Source organism: Scyliorhinus canicula, chromosome 8 (assembly GCF_902713615.1).
Source record: "Scyliorhinus canicula chromosome 8, sScyCan1.1, whole genome shotgun sequence".
Lineage (NCBI taxonomy): Eukaryota > Metazoa > Chordata > Chondrichthyes > Carcharhiniformes > Scyliorhinidae > Scyliorhinus > Scyliorhinus canicula.
In genome coordinates, this window is record NC_052153.1 from 76,341,230 (window position 1) to 76,362,407 (window position 21,178).

Here is a 21,178-nt window from a genome sequence, read left to right on the forward strand (position 1 = left end):
AGTAGAGACGTTGTTGGGCTTTCTTGACTGTTGCATCAACGTGAGTGGACCAGACAGACTGTTGGTGATGGTGACCCCCAGGAACTTAAAGCTATCGACCATCTCCACTTTGGAGCCATTGATGTAGACGGGAGTGTGTGTCGTGCTACGCTTTTAGGGGCTGGTTTGGCACAGTGGGCTAAAAGCTGGCTTGTAAAGCATAACAAGACCAGCAGCGCGAGTTCAATTCCCGTACCGGCCTCCCCGAACAGGCAACTAGGGGCTTTTCACAGTATCTTCATTGAAGCCTATTTGTGACAATAAGCGATTATTATACTATTCTTCCTGCAGTCGATAATCCGTTCCTTGGGCTTTCCGAGGTGCTGCGCTGTTCTGGCACCTCGCATGTGGGAGTCATCAGCACGGGCCCCAGTACATCCTCCACCCTCGGGGTGCCTGATGGCCCCGGGCTACTCCATGGGATGGGGGTGCGAGCGGACCTACCCCTTGAGGCCCCTTGCCACCTGCCAGAGAGTCCTGGAGGCCCTCGCTGGTCTCGACCAGTGTCAGCACGTTTGCGGCCATGGAGCACAGGGAGTGGAACATCACCATCTGGGAGTGTGCCACGACATTGAGGGTCCGTGCCACATCAACCAGTGACTGGGCAACGTCCCTTTAGATTTGGGACACCTCCCTCTGGGACAAGGCCACGTCCCTCTGGGACTGGGCCACGTCTCTCTGGGACTGGGCCACGTCTCTCTGGGACTGGGCCATGTCTCTCTGGGCCTGGGCCACGTTCCTCTGGGATTCGGCCAGCCCACCCAGTCTCTGCGCCACGTTGGCCAGCGCCTGGGCAATGCCGCCGATGTTCTAAGCCATTGCCTGCTGTGACAGGGCCACACTGAGGAGTGCTGCTGCGATGTCCAGGTGACTCCGGCACGTGGCTGCCTGTGAGAGGGCAGCCTTCCCCTGGGCCTTGGTCCCCGCTTGCACAGAATGCCCCAGGCCTTACACACTCTGACCCATATCCGACACCATCGCCCCCATTGCCTCCACTGCAGACGCCACCCGTGCGGTGTCGGCCTGGGTGGCAAGCATGACCGGCACCACCCCCTGCTCCTGCTCGCAGATGGACTCCTCCACCTGCCCCTGCAGATACTGGAAGCCGGCTGTCATCCCCTCTTGTGCTCCCTGCCTATCTGACTGCACCTCCACTGTGGCTGGGACTGGGTGTTCCAGGAGCCCGGGATGTCTGGATGGCAGCTGGTTCCTGAGGCGACCTGCCCTCCGACTGTCCGGCCCCTCGGCTGCTCCTACCCCCACCTGCTCTATCGGATGCGATATGTGGTGCACACCAGACAGTGTCCCAAGAGCCTCTTCACTAATGTGCCCAACCAAGTTGATAGTCTCTGAGGTGGTGGAGGGTGTTGGAGACAGCAGTGACGGAAAATCCGTGTCCTCCTCTGACCCAAACTCCGGAGTCTCCTGGGTCTCGGGCGGTGCGGCTGGTGTTCCAGCTGCTCTCCCGTCGGTGCTCTGTCGTCCGGAGGGAACCGGCTCTGGCACTGGCTGGGGTGTCCGGTTGGCCCGGCCCCATTTCCGGCACGTCCTGTAAGACACAAGACAGCATGTATGGTTAGAGAGTGGGACGGGGGGTGTGGGGGTGGGGGGGGGGGGGGGGGGGGGGGGGGGGGGTTGAGTGGGGGTGAAGGGGGGGAATGGTAAGGGGGATGAGGGGGGTGTGGGAGGGGTTGTGGGGGTGGGGGGGTGAGGGTGAGGTGAGGGTGGTGGGGAGGTGAGGTGAGGGGGGTGGGGGTAGGGGTGCCTACACATGCGTCATGGGGATCCGCAACTAAGCAGGGTCTCACGCTTGCCCACCGCCAACCTCCGCGCGGCGACCTCCCTTTCCTCCAGGCCGCCGACCACATCCAGGGTCCTCTGCTCGGGCATGGTGAGGGGCAGCAGGTCTGATGGTCCCCCTCCGGTCTTCTCCCGCTCCCGGCTGTTGTGTGCAGCCTTCTCCTGGGGCGGGGGGGCAAATGCAAGCAATGACATTGTCAGACATTCCAACGCATGCAGCCCAGGAGTTGGGTAGATGATGGCATCAGTGGCCAGGGCACCCGGCCATTGCGACAGGCATGGGTGCTGGCATGTGGGGGATCGGCCGTCCCCCAGGGAGAAGGGGGTAGGGGCCAGGTTACGTGTCTGTGGGGTAAAGGGGGGCTGGTGCCAGGGTCGCAGTGTTGCCTACTCACCCAGGCCGTCCTGAGGAGGTCATGCAGTTTCTTCCTGCACTGGATGCCTGTCCGGACGATGTTGTCCTAGGAGCTGACCGCGTCTGCCACCTGCGCCCAGGCACGACGAACGGCGGCGCCTGGTGGCTTTCCTCCTGGGCAGGAGTACAGGGTCATCTGCCTCTCCTCCACGGTGTCCAGGAGAGTGTCCAGCTCAGCGTCCCTGAACCGTGGCACTGCTCTCCATCCAGCTATCTTGTTGAGTGGGACGGTGTGTGTGGGGTGGATGGACATTTTAAGTGCGGCTGTGGCGTGTGAGCCTCATGTGTGCCAATCACGGACCCGATGAATCCGGTGCCGTTTCACTTGGAACCGGTTGCATTCCACGTGGCGACGGTGCTAGCCCATTTAGAGTTGCTGAATCGGTGCACCATTGTGCCGTTTATGCTTTCGTAAAACATCACTGTTTCCATGCTGGCATCAACACTTAGTCTCAAAATCGGAGAATCCAGGCCCACATCTCACATAATCGCCTCAATATGGTTTTTGCTAGAATTGAATAACAGCCAACTTTTGCCCTCATGCTCACACCTGATACCCCCTTGCAGGGGAAAAGACAACAATAAATAATCAACAGCATAATTATAAGGGAGTAAATTCCAGGATTATTGACGAACCGCAGAATAATAACATAATCTATGTTTTTTTAATAAATTTAGCATATCTAATTCTTGTTTTTTCAATTAAGGGGCTATTTAGTGTGGCCAATCCACTTAGCCTGCACATCTTTAGGTTGTGGGGATGAGATCCACGCAGACATGGGGAGAATATGCAAACTCCACACAAACTGTGATCCGGGGCCGGGATCGAACCCGGTTCCTCAGCACCGTGAGGCAGTAGTACTAACCACTGCAGCACAATGCCGCCCTACATAATCTATGTTGCTTGAAAAGGCCAAAGCCATGACAGGATCATCAAACACTTCTCAAGTTCTCTCAAGGATTCCGTCAAATGAAGCACTTTCACTTCTACCAAACCGTCATCGAAAGCAGCACAAAGTCAAGAGCATTATAAGACCAGCAACCGAGGGGCCGAACCAACTACGGACCTCGAAGACCGAATACATTGTGCTTCATTCGAACCTGAAGTACCCAATCTCCAAATAAGGATTCCTAAAGCATGGCAGTCAATATTCAAACTCAGTCGGGAACTCACCTCTCGCTTCCCGCCAGAACCCGGACGCATGGACCCTTGCTTGGCCCCTACCTCCTGAATCCATCAAGACATGTGACACACTGTGCAGCAGGATTTCAACGAACTGAAGATGGGCCCATACCAGGGAAAGTGCATTATCAAATGCATGGGTTCTCTCCTGCACTTCCGCCATTCTCCCAAGGATAATTTGTGGTTCCTTAAAGACCTGCAACACAAAGTCAAGAGCATCATCCAGAACAACACTCTCAGAGGGGTTGCCATCCCACTGCACCATCGGGGCTCAGACCCGTTCATCAGCAATAACGCCACTGCAAGCTGGACCCCATCTTAACCAACTCCGACTGCATCAATCACGCGAGGATTCTTTACAATTTAACTCAGCTCCTCATCACAAACTCCAATCAGGATCATCCAGGGGCATATTGCAAAACATATATCCCAAAAAAAGGAAATTATGAAATGTGCACCAGGATGAAATAAAGGATGAAAAGACAAATAGAGACGGAGCTTGTGAAAAAGCAGCCACTCGCGCACTCACATCACCAGTAGAAACATGATACAATGTTTACGGGCGGGGTATTCTGCGCAACCCGCCACGTGTTTTTTGGCAGCGGAGGCAGCCCACCAGCAGGATCTTCGGTTTCTGCTGTTGACAACGGGATTTCCCGTTGAATGCACTCCTTGTCGCCGGGAAACCCGAGGCAGGGGGAGCGTCACCGATAGGACTGGAATACCCTGCCAGCATGAAAAGTGGGGTGAGAGCAATTCCTCTTTGCCCTTTTGTTTTATCTGGTGTCATGAGAATGTCGCTTTAAGAAATGTTTGACTGCTCATGTTACTGCAGTGATGTCAGAGTGTGGGTGGAGCTGAGCTCTGCCTCTGCTTTTTAGTTTCACTTTGAGAAAAGCTTGGGTGTGTCTGTGTCTTTTTGGTTTTGTTTTCAGTGTTGGAGCTGAAGCCAGACAAAGCAGGTGTACTGCTGTTCTCTCTGCCATCAAAAGACTGTCTCTTGATCATTTGGTGAATTCAGAATTTTAAATGTTCTGAGTAGTGACTTTAACCTGATGTGCCTCTGTTTAAGGTTATGTTTTTTGTAAGTCTTCTGGATGTTAAAAGGACAGCGTACGCATTACTTAGTGTTGTATTCTTTGGGGGTTGTATTTGAATTAATGGTTGCTAAGATGTTCACTGCATGTTTTAAAATGGTTAACTTGAGTTCATAGAATAAACATTGTTTTGCTTTGAAAAATAATTTTCCATTTCTGCTGTACCACACCTGTAGAGTGGACCGTGTGCTCCCCATACCACAATCTATTAAAAGTTGTGGGTCAGGTGAACTCCATGATACACTTTGGGGTCCTCTAAACCCTGGTCCATAACACTGGTAATGAATAAAGAAAAAGGAATCTTATTTGAGCAACGTTTTTCATGACCACAGAACATTCTAAACTCTTTACAAGTGCTTTTGAAGTGTAGTTACTTAGCCATGTCGGAAACACAGCTGCCAATGTGTACACAGCACTCTCCCAGAAAAAGCGAGGAATTAAATGACCAAACACAAAATTTGTGGAGAAAGACACCTCATGGAGTGACGTATTAGTTAGGTTTATTCACCAATGATTCAGCTGCACAAGTTTTGTGCAGTAAACTGTTGGAAATGCAGGTGATAATAATGTGGAGTGGGCAGCGAGCATCTGGAATGTGGGTGAATGACAGACTGTTGGCCCTATCTCCTGAAATTTAAGGATAGACTAAGAAGCAGGGAAATGGCAGAGAAGGAAATGGAGTAATTTAGTGTCAAATCAGATACAGAAAGGAATAAAGAGAAAAACAGAAAGTAAAGTTTGAGACACATAAGTGGCAGGCAATAATCATCTCCTGCATGAGAGAATTAACCATCAGCCCTGGACATTCAATAGCATTACTATCGCTGAATCCCCCACTATCAACATTCAAGGGGTAACCATTGACTGGAAACTGAAGTGAAACAGAATCTGTCAGGATAGGCAATGGCACCTCCTCCACAATAGTCCTCAACACCAGAGTCCCGCAAGGATGTGTACTCAGTCCTTCACTGTACTCCCTATGCATGCTGACTGTGTGGCAATATTTCACTCCAAATCAATCTATAAACTCAAACGGATCAGATAACTGAGGGAAGGAGGTAGTGGTGTGTCATTGGTGCCTTTGGCGCTGCTGGAGTTGAGAGAGATGAGATGTATATTGGTGCACACCTGAATATGGCGCAAAACATTCTCCTGAAATCTCATGATAATTGCGAGCAATCGCTGCGTGGGAAGGTGTGCTACATTTGACCATGTTTTCATGGCTTTATCCTGTTTCTTCGTTCTTCTCTGGTGGTGCTTTTAGAGGTATCAAGTTAAGTCTAATGATTGTATTGACCCAGTTATACTGCTGTTCCCCTGTCTGCCTCTGTAGTATATTGAGCCTTTTCTTACAGTGCTGTACCATTCCTGTGGTTTTGTTGCGTTATTTGTTAAAATGTAAAAGTCCAATAATTTTGCATATTCACACAGCAATAATCAAGTGCTGTTGATTTTAACCTATTCAGAATTAACAAGCTGGATTCTCCGTCCCGTTGCGCCAGATTTCTGGTTCAGCACGCCAGCAGGATGCTCCGTTTCACCGGCTAATCAATGGAGTTTCCCATTGTGGGTCAGCCCCATGGGCTGCTGGTAAAACGGAGCATCCCAACAGCGGAGAATCCAGCCCAAGGACTTTGTCTCCCCCTGCTGGCATAATAAATATTTCCAGTCATTCTTTTAGTGAACTGTATCCCACACAGATCTTGGGCAGGATTCTCCCCTACCCGGCGGGGCAGGCCGTACCGGCGCCAAGGAGTGGCATGAACCACTCTGGTGTCGGGCCGCCCGGAAGGTGCGGAATCCTCCGCATCTTCAGGGGCTAGTCCGGCGGAGGCGGAGTTGACGCCGTGCCAGCCGACGCTGGAGTGTTTGACGCCGCACCAACCGGCGCCGAAGGGCCTCCGCCAGCCGGCGCGAGTTGGCGCATGCGCGGGGGGGGGGGTTCATCTCCGTGCCGGCCATGGCGAACTGTTACACCAGCCGGCGCAGAGGGAAAGAGTGCCCCCACGGCACAGGCCCGCACGCGGATCGGTGGGCCCCGATCGCGGGCCAGGCCACTGTGGGCTCCCCCCAGGGCCAGATCCTTCCGCATCCCCCCCGGGGACTCCGCAGGCCGCCCGCAGAGCCAGGTCCCGCCAGTACGGAACTAGTGTATTTTACGCCAGCGGAACCCACCGAAAATGGGCGGCCACTCGGCCTATCGTGGGCTGGAGAATCGCCGGGGGGGGGGGGGGGGGGGGGGGGGGGGGGGCTGTTGCCAATGTCCCCGGACCGGCGCGGCGCGATTCCCGCGCCTGCCGAAAAATCGCGCTGGAGAATCCGGCGGCTGAGCAGCGGGGTGGGATTCACGCCACCCCCCGGCGATTCTCCGGTCTGGCAGGGGGGCCAGAGAATCCCACCCCTTGATTTGATGTAGTTTTGCAGCAACGGTGAGAATTATTGTGTGGCAAAGGCTGCTGCATTGTTGTCCACAAGGTTTACATGATTACTGTAAATGATATGTCACAATGAGGCCTGCATGTGGCCTTTCTATAAGATTTATAAAATTTGTTTCTCAATAAGCTTTGATATTAAAGAAGGGGTGTGACTTCCGTTTGTGACCGTGGAGTGATAGGTCACATAAAGGGCTGTTCCTGTTCAAAGTCACAGAAATGGGCTCTTTTTACCCAGATCCGGGTGGAATTTTGATGAAAAGGCGTAGGTGAATGTTAGAGGAGTAGTTTACCCCTGGAATGGTACCTTTTTCAGACCCAGCTGAAAACAGTGAGAGATTTGGCTGGAAAGTTGAAACAGTCTTGTGCTTCACAGACAGTCTCTTCAAGCATACAGGCGGGGGAGGGGCAAGCTGTAAGGCCCCAGATACAGGAACTGATGACTTTTATCAAGGAGGAATTCCATAAACAAAGGAAAGAAATGCATGAGGATCATGCAAAGGCCATTGCAGAAGCTGTGGCACCCCGGAAGATTACTTTGGAGCGGATGGAGAGGTGTTTAGAGGTGCAGGGGTCACAGATTCAGGAGATTGAAGGGGTGATCTCGGACCACAGCGAACGTGTGGTGACTCTGGAGGTGGAGGTGGGGCTCCAAGGAGACCTTTGTAAAATGCTGAGGGTAAAGGTTGAGGAGCGGGAGAATACCTCGAGAAGACAGAACCTGCGAATAGTGGGCCTGCCTGAAGGGTGGAAGGTGTGAGTGCCATGAGGTACATCTCGATGATGCTGGCGGGACGGGTGGCAGAAGGGGTGCTAGATAACACACCTGAAGTGGACCGAGCGCACAGGTGCCTGAGGCAGAAGCCTAGAGCTGGGGAGCCAACATGGACGGTAATCGTGAGACTCCATAAATTTGTGGAGAAAGAGAAAATTCTACGGTGGGCCAGGGAGAAGCGTAGCTGTGACTGGGAGGGAAATAACCTCCGGATTTATCAGGACATCGGATCCGAGTTGGCAAAATGGGAGGCAGGTTTCAACAAGGCCAAGGCGGTGCTGTACCGGTGGCAGATCAGGTTTGGGGTGCTCGACCCGGCGAAATAATGGGCGACGTTCGGAGGCCGGGAGTATTATTTCGAGACCCCAGAAGTGGCCGAAGACTTCATTAAGGAGCATAAACTGGGAGAGAACTGAGTGGACAATGCTTGGGAACCGGGGTGCTGGCACTATGTAATGGTCGGGAGCATGTTTGAAGTTGGTGTAGGGATTGGGGGATTTTCGTCATTTTTTGTGGGAGGGTGGTTTCAGCTCAATGTTGAGATTGTAAGGAGTTGTGGGGAGAAAAGTTTATGTGAGGGTGGATGTTCCCATCCCCCCCTCCTGTTTTATGGGACTGTTTGTGTTTAACATCTGGTTGCTTTTGGAGAAGGCTACCTGGAGTTCGTGAGAAGTCCTTGTTTGGGTGGGGGAGGGCAAGGCCAGCAGGAGGCCTTCTTCTTTGAGCTGAGGAGTGGGGAAGGGGGGGGGGGAGAGAGGGAGGGGGAGGTCATTAGGATGTGCCTTTGGGCAGGGGCAGCCACGCTGGCAGGTTCTGCTGGTGAACGGAAGTGAGGTGGTGGGGGGGAAGGCCAAGAGGGGTGGCCGGGGGGAGGGGGGAAGAGGAAGTGGGGGGAGGGGTTTCTGAGACGTGGCAGGGGTGAGAGATGACATGGTCAAGGGTGAAGAAAGGGGCCATCTGGGATGGGCTAGATACAGAGTGGAATTAAAGGGGCAGGAGTTAAATGGGGAAGATGATGGACGGTAGAGGGGATTGGAGGCGCAATCCTCCGGTAAGGTTGGTAACGTGGAACATCCGGGGACTGAATGGGTCGGTTAAAAGGTGGCAGGTGTTCGCGCACCTCAGGAGCTTGAAAGCGGGGTTGTCTTTTTGCAGGAGACACACTTCCGTGTGAGGGACCAGGTTAGGTTAAGGAAGGGGTGGGTCGGGCAGGTTTTTCACTCGGGATTTGATTTGAAATCGAGGGGTGTGGCGATTTTAATGAGCAAAGTAATGAGATTCGTGAGTGCGAAGGAGGTGACGGATCCAGGTGGAAGATATGCGATTGTGAGTGGGGTATTGGAAGGGGCATCGGTAGTGTTGGTAAATGTGTATGCCCCAAATTGGGATGATGTGGGTCTTATGAGGGGTTTGCAGGCAGCAATCTTGGATTTGGCCACGTACCAGTTGATCATGGGAGGAGATTTTAACTGTGTCCTGGAGCCCAGGGTGGATAGATCGAGCCCCAAGTCAATGGGTAGGGTACGAATGGCAAGGGAGCTGGGGGAGGGTTAATGGAGAGGATGGGTATGGTGGATCCATGGCACTTTCAGAACACAGGGAGAAGGGAGTATTCCTTCTTTTCACACGTCTATAAGGTGTATTCGAGGATTGATTAATTTATAGTGAGTCGGGAGATTTTGGTTGGGGAGGAAGGGGCAGAGTATGCGGGGGTAGTTATCTCGGACCATGCACCCCACTGGCTGGATATTCAGTTCAGTACGGGACGTGAGCAGAGGCCGGGGTGGAGGTTTGACTCGGGGTTGTTGGCGGATGGAGGTTTTTGTGATAAGGTGCGGTTGGCGATTAGGGATTATGTGGAGTTCAGTCAGAATGGGGAGGTGTCGGCGGGCATTTTTTGGGAAGCACTGAGGCAGTGGTCCGGGGAGAAATTATCTCATTTACAGTTCGTGCGAATAAGGAAAGAAGGGCGGAACATGACCGTTTAGTGAGCGAGATAGTGGAGGTGGACAGGGAATAATTGAGGGTGCCCACCGTGGAGGGATTGGTGAGGAGGAAAAAGTTGCAGAGGCAATTTGACAGGCTGACAATGGGGAGGGCGGTAGGGCAACTGCGTAGGGCAAGAGCGGTGCAATACGAGTATGGGGAGAAGGCGAGCTGCATGCTGGCGCACCAACTGCGGAGGCAGACTGCGTCCAGGGAAATATTGAAGATCCAGACTGGGGCTGGGGATGTGGTGTCAGAGCCAGGGAAGATAAATGAGGCATTTAGAGAGTATTAACAGGGACTTTATGAGGCAGACCCAGGAGGAGAGGGGGGGACATGGGGCAGTTTCTGGATGAGCTTGAATTTCCCCAGGAGGAGGAAGCAAAGAGGCAGGCGTTGGAGGAGCCCCTGGGGCTGAGGGAGGTGCTGGATAGTATCAGGGGTATGAAGTCGGGAAAGGCCCCTGGGCCGGATGGGTACCCGGCAGAATTTTATAAGGAATTTGCGGCAGACCTGGCACCACATCTGTTGGGGGGTTTAATGAAGCACTGGAGAAGGGGGAGTTGCCGGAGATGATGTAGCAGGCAGTAATCACACTAATCCCAAAAAAACGGAAGGATCCAGTGGAATGTGGGTCATGTAGACCCATATCACTATTGAACACGGATGTGAAAGTATTGGCTAAGTTGTTGGTGGGGAGGATGGAGGATTGTGTCCCGGGGGTGGTTGCAGAAGATCAAACAGGCTTTGTGAAGGGCAGGCAGCTCGTGAGTAATATAAGACAGCTGTTGAATGTGGTGATGAATCCGTCGAGAGCTCTGGTACCAGAGGTGGTGTTGTCCATGGACGCGGAGAAAGCAATTGACCGGGTGGAATGGTGGTACTTGTTCGAAGTTTTGGGAAGGTTTGGGTTTAGGCCGAGATTTGTGGCACGGGTGCGGTTGCGGTATGTGGCGCCAAGGGTGAGGGTGAGGTCGAATGATATGAGCTCACGAAGCTTTGACTTACACAGGGGTATGAGACAGGGGTGCCCGCTGTAGCCGCTGCTGTTTGCGCTGGCCATACAGCCATTGGCGATGACTCTCGGGGGGTCGGCAGAGTGGCAGGGGATAATGAGGCGACAGAGGGAGCATCGGGTGTCGCTCTATGCCGATGACCTCTTGCTGTATGTTTCGGATCCGTTGGGGAGTATGGGAAGGATTATGGGCCTGTTGGGGAGGTTTGGAGGGTTCTCGGGATACAAGCTGAATGTAGGGAAAAGCAAGGTATTCCCGGTGAATGAGCTGGCACAGCAGGCTAATTTAAGGGGGATGCCATTTACGGTAGCGAGGGATAGGTTGAGGTACTTGAGGATTCAGGTAGCGAGGGAATGGACAGGGCTCCATAAGTGGAACTTAACAAAGCTGGTGGAGGTTGCCAGGGAGGATCTTAAGAGGTGGGATACACTGCACTTAATGTTGGCGGGGAGGGTCCAAGTGGTGAAATTGAATATTCTGCCGAGGTTCTTGTTTATCTTTCAGGCTCTTCCAATCTTTATACCAAAGGCCTTTTTTCGGAAAGTGGACACAATCATCTCAGACTTTGTATGGGCAGGGAAGGTGCCGAGGGTGGGGAGGACCCTGCTACAGAGGCAGAGGCAGCAGCCAAACTTGCTTCATTATTATTGGGCGGCGAATGTGGACAAGGTGCAGCGGTGGTGGGAAGGAGAAGTAGTAGAGTGGGTTAGGATGGAGGAGGAATCTTGTAAGGGGTCTAGTTTGAGGGCTATGGTGACGGCAGCATTGCCAACGGCTCCGAGTAGGTATTCAGGGAGCCCAGTGGTGCAGTCCACGGTGGAGATGTGGAATCAGCTGATGAGGCATTTTAGGGTGGAAGGGATGTCGGTGCTAATGCTGCTGTGCGAGAATCATGGGTTTGAGCCGGGGGGAAGGATAGTGTAAACGGAAGGTGGAGGTAAGTGCGGGTGGTCAAGGTGAGGGATTTGTATTTGGAGGAAGGGTTTGCCAGTCTGGAGGAGCTAAGGGAGAGGGTAGAGCTGCCGAGGGGTAGTGAGTTCAGGTATCTACAGGTTAGGGACTTTGCACGAAAGGTCTGGAAGGGGTTCACTAGATTGCTGGGATACACCCTGCTGGAGCGGCTGCTGCTTCCGGATGTGGAAGGGGAGGGAAGTATTGGGGATGTATATAAGTGGCTGGGGGAGCAGGGAGGCGAGCGAGTGGTGAAGATCAAGGAGAAATGGGAAGTGGAGTTGGGAGGGGAGATCAATTAGGGAGTATGGAGTGAGGCACTGCGAAGGGTAAACGGGACCTCCTCTTGTGCAAGGATGAGCCTGATACAGTTTAAGCTGGTGCACAGGCTGCATATGACTCGGGCGAGAATGAGTGGGTTCTTTCAGGGGGTAGCAGATGAGTGTGAGAGGTGTGGGCAGGGGCCAGCAAATCACGTGCACATGTTTTGGGGTTATGAAAAGTTGGGAAGTTTCTGGGCGGGAGTGTTCGTGGTCTTAGCCAGGATAGTGGAGGAGGGAGTGGACCTTTAGTGGTGATATTTGGGGTTTCAGAGAAGCCGGAGCTCATGGAGAGGAGGAAGGCCGTGACATAGCCATCGCCTCTCTGATTGCACGGCGGCAATTTTTGCTGGAGTGGCGGTCGGCATCACCACCTGCGGGTAGCAGCATGGTTGGGTGACCTGTATGACTTCCTGCGGTTAGAGAAGATAAAGTATGAGTTAAGGGGCTCAGCAGGGGAGTTTGAGAAAAGGTGGGGGATGTTTGTGACCATGTTTGAGGAGCTGTTTGTCACAGGGGGGGTGGGGGAGAGGGTGATGGGGTGGGGGGAGGGGGGGGGGGGGTGAAAAAGGAGAAAATCTGTACAAACTGTTCTGTTGATTGTTGGGAAGAATGATTCCCGGGGTGTTTATTTGCTGTAACCTAGTTTGATACAAGTTTGAATAAAATGCGTTTTAAAAAAAAGAAATTAAAGAAGGGGTGTGAAGGTAAAGGGTGGTTTAGTCCTTGCCTCGAATCTTTTAAATCTAAATATTTAAAGTTTAATTAAGTGGCTTCACACCTGTTGCAGGAGGTCTGAATCCATTGCAAAACCTACATGGTGTAGGACTGTAATAAATTGCTTAATAAATTGCTTGTTTGAATTCCATATGCTTAATCTAGCAATTTGAAACCACAGTTACGTATGGTTTACAGTATAGGTAAAATTCAGTATGGGGGAAATGTTCTAAGACCAATATCAGTGGGGTGTTGCAAACAACAGGTGGCTTGTTTGAAAATCGCTGTAATTTTGCACTGATTGAGTTCCCAGTAAGTTTTGCATGAGACCCCAACTGTAGTATGAGGGCTTTGAAAATTTCACCCTATAACTTGCCTATAAATAAACTAGATACAATTGAAGAAGATGCAAAAACCCTCACCTGAATTATATAGATTGCAATCAATGAGTAGAGTTAAACATACTGATTAAGCATTGGTTAAAAAAATCAGTAAATTTTAGAAAACTATAGTACGATTATTTCAGCTTTTAATCAACAACAATAACAAAAGTGTATTTATACACTTTCTTCAAACTAGTAAAAAATCCCAGCGTGCTCTACAATATCATTGTCAAGTAAAATTTGACACTTGGCCTAGTAAAGCAAAAATCGGATAGATCGCGGTGTATTATAATCGTAGCTCCTTTGTGGGACAATCCAAAATGAGACGTATTTCTGAGGAGCACCTCCCAGCCATCTTCAGCCACTTCATCAATTAACTTTCTTTCAGAATAAGGTCAGATGTGGGGATGTTTGCTGATGACTGAACAATGTTCAGCATCATTCACAACTCCTCAGACACTGAGGCTGTCCATGTCCAAATGCAGCAAGACCTGGACAATATCCAGGCTTGGGCTGACAAGTGATAAGTAACATTCGTGCCACACAAGTGCCAGACAATGACCATCCAACAACCATCGCCCCTTAACATTCAATGGCATTACCATCGCTGAATTCTCCACTATCAACATTATGGGGGTTATCATTGACCAGAAAATTAACTGGACTAGCCATATAAATACTATGGCTCCCAGAGCAGATAGAGGCTAAGGGCAGTGGTGATGTAGTAGTATTGTCACTGGGCTAGTAATTCAGTGTCCCAGAGTGATGCTCTCGGGACCTGGGTTTGAATCTCACCAGATGGTAAAATTTGAATTCAATTTTTTTTAAATTAAAAGCCTAATGATGACCATGAAACGATTGTGATAAAAACCCATCTGGTTCACAAATGTCCTTTAGGAAAGGAAATCTGCTGTCCTTGCCTGGTCTGATTTACATGTGACTCCAGACCCACAGCAATGTGGTTGACTCTAAAAATGTCCCCTAAAATGGCAGCAAGTCACTCAGTTCAAGAGCAATTAGGAATGTGCAATAAATTCTGGCCCAGCCAGCGACACCCCCTGACTCCCCAAAGCCTGTCCAACATCTACAAGGCACAAATCGGGAGTGTGATGGAATGCTCTCCACTTGCCTGGGTGAGTGCAGCTCCAACAGAACTCAAGAAGCTTGACTCCGTCCAAGACAAAGCAGCCTGCTGACACACATGATGCACTGAACACTACCATCTTGAAGGACAAGGATGGCAGATACCTGGGAACATCACCTGGAGGCTCTCCCCCCCCCCCCCCACCCCACCAAAGCTCCACTGTACTATAAATATATTACTGTTCCTTCACTTTCACTGGGTCAAAATCCTGGAATTCTCTCCTGAAAACACAGCGAGTATTCCTACACCACATGAAATGCAGCAGTTCAAGAAGGCAGCTCGCCATCAACTTCTCAGAGACGATTAGGGATGGATAATAAATGGTGGTCTAGCCAGCGACGGCCACATCCCATGAATGAATTAAGAAAAATTACCTCCTTCAACTTCAGGTAGAGAAAGATCCCAAAATCATTTAAATGGGTCTGAAGGACTGATCTATCTTTCACTAAGGGAAATAAACCAGCCGAGATTATTAGTGGCATCTGGATAGTCATTTTAATAATTTAAAGACAGATTTTAATTTTCAAGATATTATTTGCATCCAGGCTACTCCTCAGTAATGTGCTGCTCTACGAAAGGGAGTATGGGGTTGGTTCGCAAGTTAGCAATATGTAAGTCTATGTGAGAGTTAGTAATACACAAGTCTATGTGAGAGTCAGTAATACACAAGTCTATGTGAGAGTTAGTAATACACAGGACTATGTGAGAGTTAGCAATATGTAAGTTGATGTGAGAATTAGTAATACACAAGTCTATTTGGGAGTCAGTAATACACAAGTCTATGTGAGAGATAGTAATACACAAGTCTATGTGAGAGTTAGTAATACACAAGTCTATTTGAGAGTCAGTAATACACAAGTCTATGTGAGAGATAGTAATACACAAGTCTATGTGAGAGTTAGTAATACACAAGTCTATTTGAGAGTCAGTAATACACAAGTCTATGTAAGAGTTAGTAATACACAAGTCTATGTAAGAGTTAGTAATACACAAGTCTATGTGAGAGTTAGTAATACACAGGACTATGTGAGAGTTAGTAATACACAAGTCGATGTGAGAGTTAGCAATACGTAAGTTTATTTGAGAGTCAGTAATACACAAGTCTATGTAAGAGTTAGTAATACACAAGTCTATGTGAGAGTTAGTAAGACACAAGTCTATTTGAGAGTCAGTAATACACAAGTCTATGTAAGAGTTAGTAATACACAAGTCTATGTGAGAGTTAGTAATACACAGGACTATGTGAGAGTTAGTAATACACAAGTCTATGTGAGAGTTAGTAATACACAAGTCTACGTGAGAGTTAGCAATACAGTAGGGTGACACGGTGGCACAGTGGTTAGCACTGCTGCCTCATGGTCGCGAGGAACCGGGTTTGAACCTGGCCCCGGGTCACTGTCCACTGTGTGGAGTTTGCATATTCTTCCCCTGTCTGCATGGGTCTCACTCCCATAACCTAAAAATATGCAGGGTAGGTGAATTAGCTATGCTAATTTGCTTCTTAATTGGAGAGACAAAATGAATTCTAAACTTAAACCGTTTATTTAAGATCCGAACAAGCGATTCAAAGTCAGGGGACCCGGTGGTGCAATTTAATGGTCGTGCCCAACCTGGTGACGTGACAAGGCCTTTGAATCTCACAAGAGGCCTCTTGCGAGACTCACGCCGCTGAAAACATTCTGGAGATTTAACAGAATCTCGTAAGACATTCCATGGTGCCAGACTGGCAGTGCCAAGGTGCCCGGGTGGCAGGTTGCCCGTGCTAGGCGTGTCCTGCCCTTAAGATGTGGGGTGAGGGGTGGGCTCAGGGACCCTGTAAGAGATACAGTGGGTGAAGTGGGGGGTCCGGAGGCCATGGTGGCGTGGCTGCGGGGAGAGGGTCGAAAGATTGGGGCGGTATTTTAAAATGGCTGATCCGTGAGTTGCACTGGAGGGTGACGGGGTGTTTGCCGCCGAGGCCAACAAAAAATGGCAAAGTGCCGTTAAATTGCAGGGTCTTTCCCGGTGCTGTAGGTGCCGAGAAACACCCTGTTATACGTGCCTGAAATGGGGCTCCGTTTCTGTCCTGTGAAATCGCGCTCAATGAATTAGAATGTGAAATAGGCCCTAGGAAAATGCGGGAAGATTCCGGGCTGGATATGTTGCCGCGCCCTCTCGGCAAGGTCACCACGGACGGGATGGGGACATGTAAAAATCCATTGATCTCTGGAGGGAATTTCCGGTCGCTGGGCGGCACAGCCGAAAATCCCACCCTCAACTTATTCTCATAGAGAATCCAGTCCTAAGTTTCAATTGATAGAATAAAATATTTAAAGCAGAAGTATTAAAGGAACATTTACTGTGATCCTCATGTGCCAATCCTAAGCTTATTATGTGAATCAGATATGCTCTCAATACTTCTGTTGTGTCTTCAGCTGCATAATTTATCTTGTTACATATGGGTGGTCTCTTAATTGCAATGAGACTCCTCCTATTTATGTTCCAAATTTGGTTTTGATCGCTGTTAATTTTACTTAAGGAAAGCTTGTTTTGATTCCAAGGAAACTCACTTTCCTGTCATATTGTAGTAAATTATGGGTCTCTCATTGATTCTCAGAAAGCCTAAACTTGCAAGTTCCTATGGTGGTTCATTTCTTCATTCGTCGGGAGTCTCTGTTTTAAGATTATAACACGGTAGTATTAGCCCTTTTTTTAAATGAACCCTTTTGAATTCTTTACACTCTTATGGTAGGAAAACAGCTATTTTACTTTTATAATCCTTCACTACGACTGCATTTCTTTGAATGGAAATGGATTCTTCCACAAGGTGACCAAATCGTGGTCAAAGAAGTGGGCTTTAATGAGGGTCTTAAAGGAGAAGAGGGAGGTAGGGAAATGGAGAAGCTTAAGGTGGAAATTCAGAGCTTATGACTTGGGATCTGAAGGCTTCAAATGTAATACCTTAAGATGATTTACTTCATTGAAGACTCCAGCTAAATGCAAATGTTGCAGTTGTCAGTTCAAGTGGCTAATTCCAACAAAGGGGTCTGCATCCAGATAGATTCAATGATATCACCCCATTTGCAAATTTATATCTCAGAATGCATTGTCGAAGATATCAATATGCATTATTTGTGCATATATATTTGATAATACTTAAGTGCTGTAACAGGAATAATCTCTGAGGAACATCATTTACATTAAACCGTGCCAATTCTGCGGTTGGTGAAATTCTTATCAGCTGTCTGCTAGTTGCTGAACCCTTTCAGAAATACATAATGTCTTTGAGGCTGAGGATTAAACCTTCATACTTAATTGATGTGAAGTACAGCCTTTAGCTCTTTAACGATGTACTAAATAACACTTGCAATCTTTAATTTACAGCCAAAACTTCCAACTTGTCAAATCTTCCTAAATGTGGTTTCATGCAAATTTTCATCATTGTAGGTTGGTGGATCTACAGCATACATACATCATTTTATATATATATCTCTTTTTAGTCTTTTTATTCTCCACATTTTCATCATTTTAATCATACCATCAACAAAAGAAAAACAAACAATAAAACAACTTCTAAAAGTATCCAGCCCTGAATCTTCCCGCGCCAATATACAGTCTGATAAACTGACTCGCACATTCCAAGAATAAGTTAAAAAACAAGAGAAACAAACCACATCCACCCTCCCCCCCCCTCCCCCCCCCCCTCCCCCCCCCTCCCCCCCCCCCCTCCCCCCCCAGTGCGCAATGGCAACAAGTTCCGGATAGTGCATGATAAACACCCCCCCATGTATTGTAGAACCCTTCCTTCGCCTCCCCCCCCCCCCCCCCCCCCTCCACCCAACAGGAGCCACCTCCAGGCAAATCAGTGATGCGAAGGCTAAAATGTCTGCCCCCGCACCTGCCTGCATTTCGGGCCAATCCGACACCTGAAGATTGGCTTCTCGGGGACCCCGGTTCTAAGTCCACATGGATACCCCCGAGATGATGTTAAAAACCTCCCTCCAATACTTTTCCAGCTTCGGACAGGACCAAAACATATGTACATGGTTTGCAGACCCCCCCCCCCCCCCCCTACCCCCCCCACCCCTCCCCTCCACCCCCCCCCCCACCCCCCCACCCCTCCCCTCCACCCCCCCCCCCCCCCCCCCCACCCCCCCCCCTCCTCCCCCACACACACACACACACCGCTCAAAGACATCCTTCACCCACTCAAAGAGCGGGCTCATCCTCGCTTTTGTGAGGTGCAGCCTATACACCACCTTCAATTGTATCAGCCCCAACCTCGTGCATGAGCTTGAGGCATTCACCCTTCGTACCCCTCACACCACAGACCTTCTTCCATTACCTCCCACAACTCTTCTTCTTAGCCTTAATCCCTTCTATGGACACCGTGTCCTCCAGAATCTTCCCATAAATCGCTGACACCACCACCTTCTCCAACCCCTTTGCAGACAGTACCTCCTTCAACAACGAGGGGGCTGCGCTTTCAGAAAGCTCGGAAACACCTTCCTTACTTGCAGGTACCTAAACCCTTCCTCTTGTGCCAATCCGTACTTCTCCCCCAACTCCTCCAATCTTAGTAATTGTCACCCCAGGAACAGTCATTTATTACTTTGATTCCCCTCTCCTTCCATCTCCAAAATCTCCCATCGAACCTCCCAGACTTGAACCTATGATTCCTCCTAATCGTCATTTCCCCTTGACCCAGCCCCCATCTTAAAGTGCTGCCTCGGCTGCCTCTAAATCTTTAGCGTTGCCGCCACCACCGGACTCCCAGAGTACTTGCCCAGCGGCACCATTGCCAACGTCTTCAACCCCGACCACCTGCAAAAACCTTCTTCTATCCTAACCCATCTGGACTCCTCCCCCACAGTGGCAGCAGTATGTACAATCTACAAGATGCACTGTAGTAACTGGCCAAGGCACCTTTGAAGGCGTATGGCAAACCCGTGACCTCTATCATCCGGAAGGACAAGAGCAGCTGCAAGATCCCCACCAAGCCACACACTGTCCTGACTTGGAACTATATCGCCGTTCTTTCACAGTCATTGAGTCAAACTCTTGGAGCTCCCTCCTGAACAGCACTGTGGGTGTACCTACACCACATGAACTGCAGCGGTGGTTCAAGAAAGCAGCTCACTACCACTTTCTCTTTTACTTTTAAAATTTTAGAGTACCCAATTATTTGTTTTCCAATTAAGGGCCAATTTAATGTGGCCAATCCACCTACCCTGCACATCTTTGGGTTGTGGGGGTGAAACCCACACAGACACGGGGAGAATGGGCAAAATCCACTCCCAGGGTCGGGATTCGAACCTGGGGCCTCAGCGCCATAGTTCCAGTGGTAACTGTTGCACCACATGCTGCCCTACCACCACCTTCTCAACGGTAATTGCCATGGGCAATAAATTCTGGCCTTACTCACATCCTATGAATAAATAAATAAGTATTTTGTGATGTTCTGAGATCTTGAAAATCGACATTGAATCACAGAATTATTACAGTACAGGAGGAGGCCTTTCGGCCTATCATGTATGTACTGGGTCTCCATAGGAATATTTTACCAAATTGCCACTTCCTCAATAAGTCTTTATTTTCCTGGGATCAAATGCTCTTTTTGCATTGTTAATCACTTTGGTTTTATGTTTGAGGCAATAATATAACAACTTTTATCACTTCACCCCTCTACCCCATCATTTAGCCTGAAAGAATGTGAATTTCTTTTGAATAAAGAAAAATGGGGTTATTGGTGTAATGTAAATCCTCGTTAGATTTAGTCATTCTAGAATTCTGCTGGGAATTCCCCGGGAAACAATGGGTGAGATTCTTTGTTTGGGAGACTATGGACTATGGACTGATTCTCCGTTTGAGGGATGAAGTGCTGATGCCAGGACTGAATGCCGGGTGTTCCGTGGTCCCGCTGCCTGGGTATCATTATAGTATCAGTCTGAGGCTTCCAGATAGGAATCATCAGCCGCGACCACAGCAGCCAACCCTTGTTGCCCAGGAGCTAGAAAGCAGTCCAGACGGAGCAGCGGTGAAGTTACAGCTTTAACGCCTACCTGGAAGGTCTGCCTGTCCATTCCTGGAAGGAGAACAGCTGTGACGTGTGTTTACCATGGCCAATCCACCTACGCTGCACATCTTTGGGTTGTGGGGGAGAAACCCACGCAAACATGGGGCGAATCAGCAAACTCCACAAGGACAGTGACTTAGAGCCAGGATCAAACCTGGGACGTCAGCGCCATGAGGTAGCAGTGCTAACCACTACGCCACCGCGCTGACCGATTGCAATGTACTTACCACTCTTTGATGTGGTTGATGTTGTAAACATTGGGGTTTCAGCACTTAGAGTCACTCATGTCCGGCTGAGGTTATTCATGAAGGTCCGCCTTCTCAACCTTACCCCTCGCCTAAGGTGTAGTGATCCTCGGGTCAAATCACCACCAGTCAGCTCTCCAAAGGGAAAGCAACGTATGGTCTCCTGGGACTCGGGCTACTTTACTATACATCTGGACTTTCAGAAGCTAGTTAACAACATTTTGTTTATATTTGAAAAGAACTAAATGAGGCAGCACGGTGGCACAGTGGTTAGCACTGGTGCCTCACAGGGACCCTGGTTTAACTTCAGCCTTGGGTCACTGTCTGTGTGGAGTTTGCATGTTCTCCCAGTGTCTGCATAGGTTTCCTGCCACAGTCCAACGGTGTGCAGGTTAGGTGGATTGGCCATACTAAATTGCCTTTTAGTGTTCAAAGATGTGCAGGTTAGGTTACGGGGTTACGGGGATAGGGGGGAATGGCCATGAGTAAGAGTGTTCATTCGAAGAGTCAGTGCAGACCCAATGGGCTGAATGCCCTTTTTCTGCACCGTAAGGATTCTATGATTCTATGAAATAGTTTTTTTAAATGACTTGGTTAGTTAATTGCTTAGCAGGAAAAAG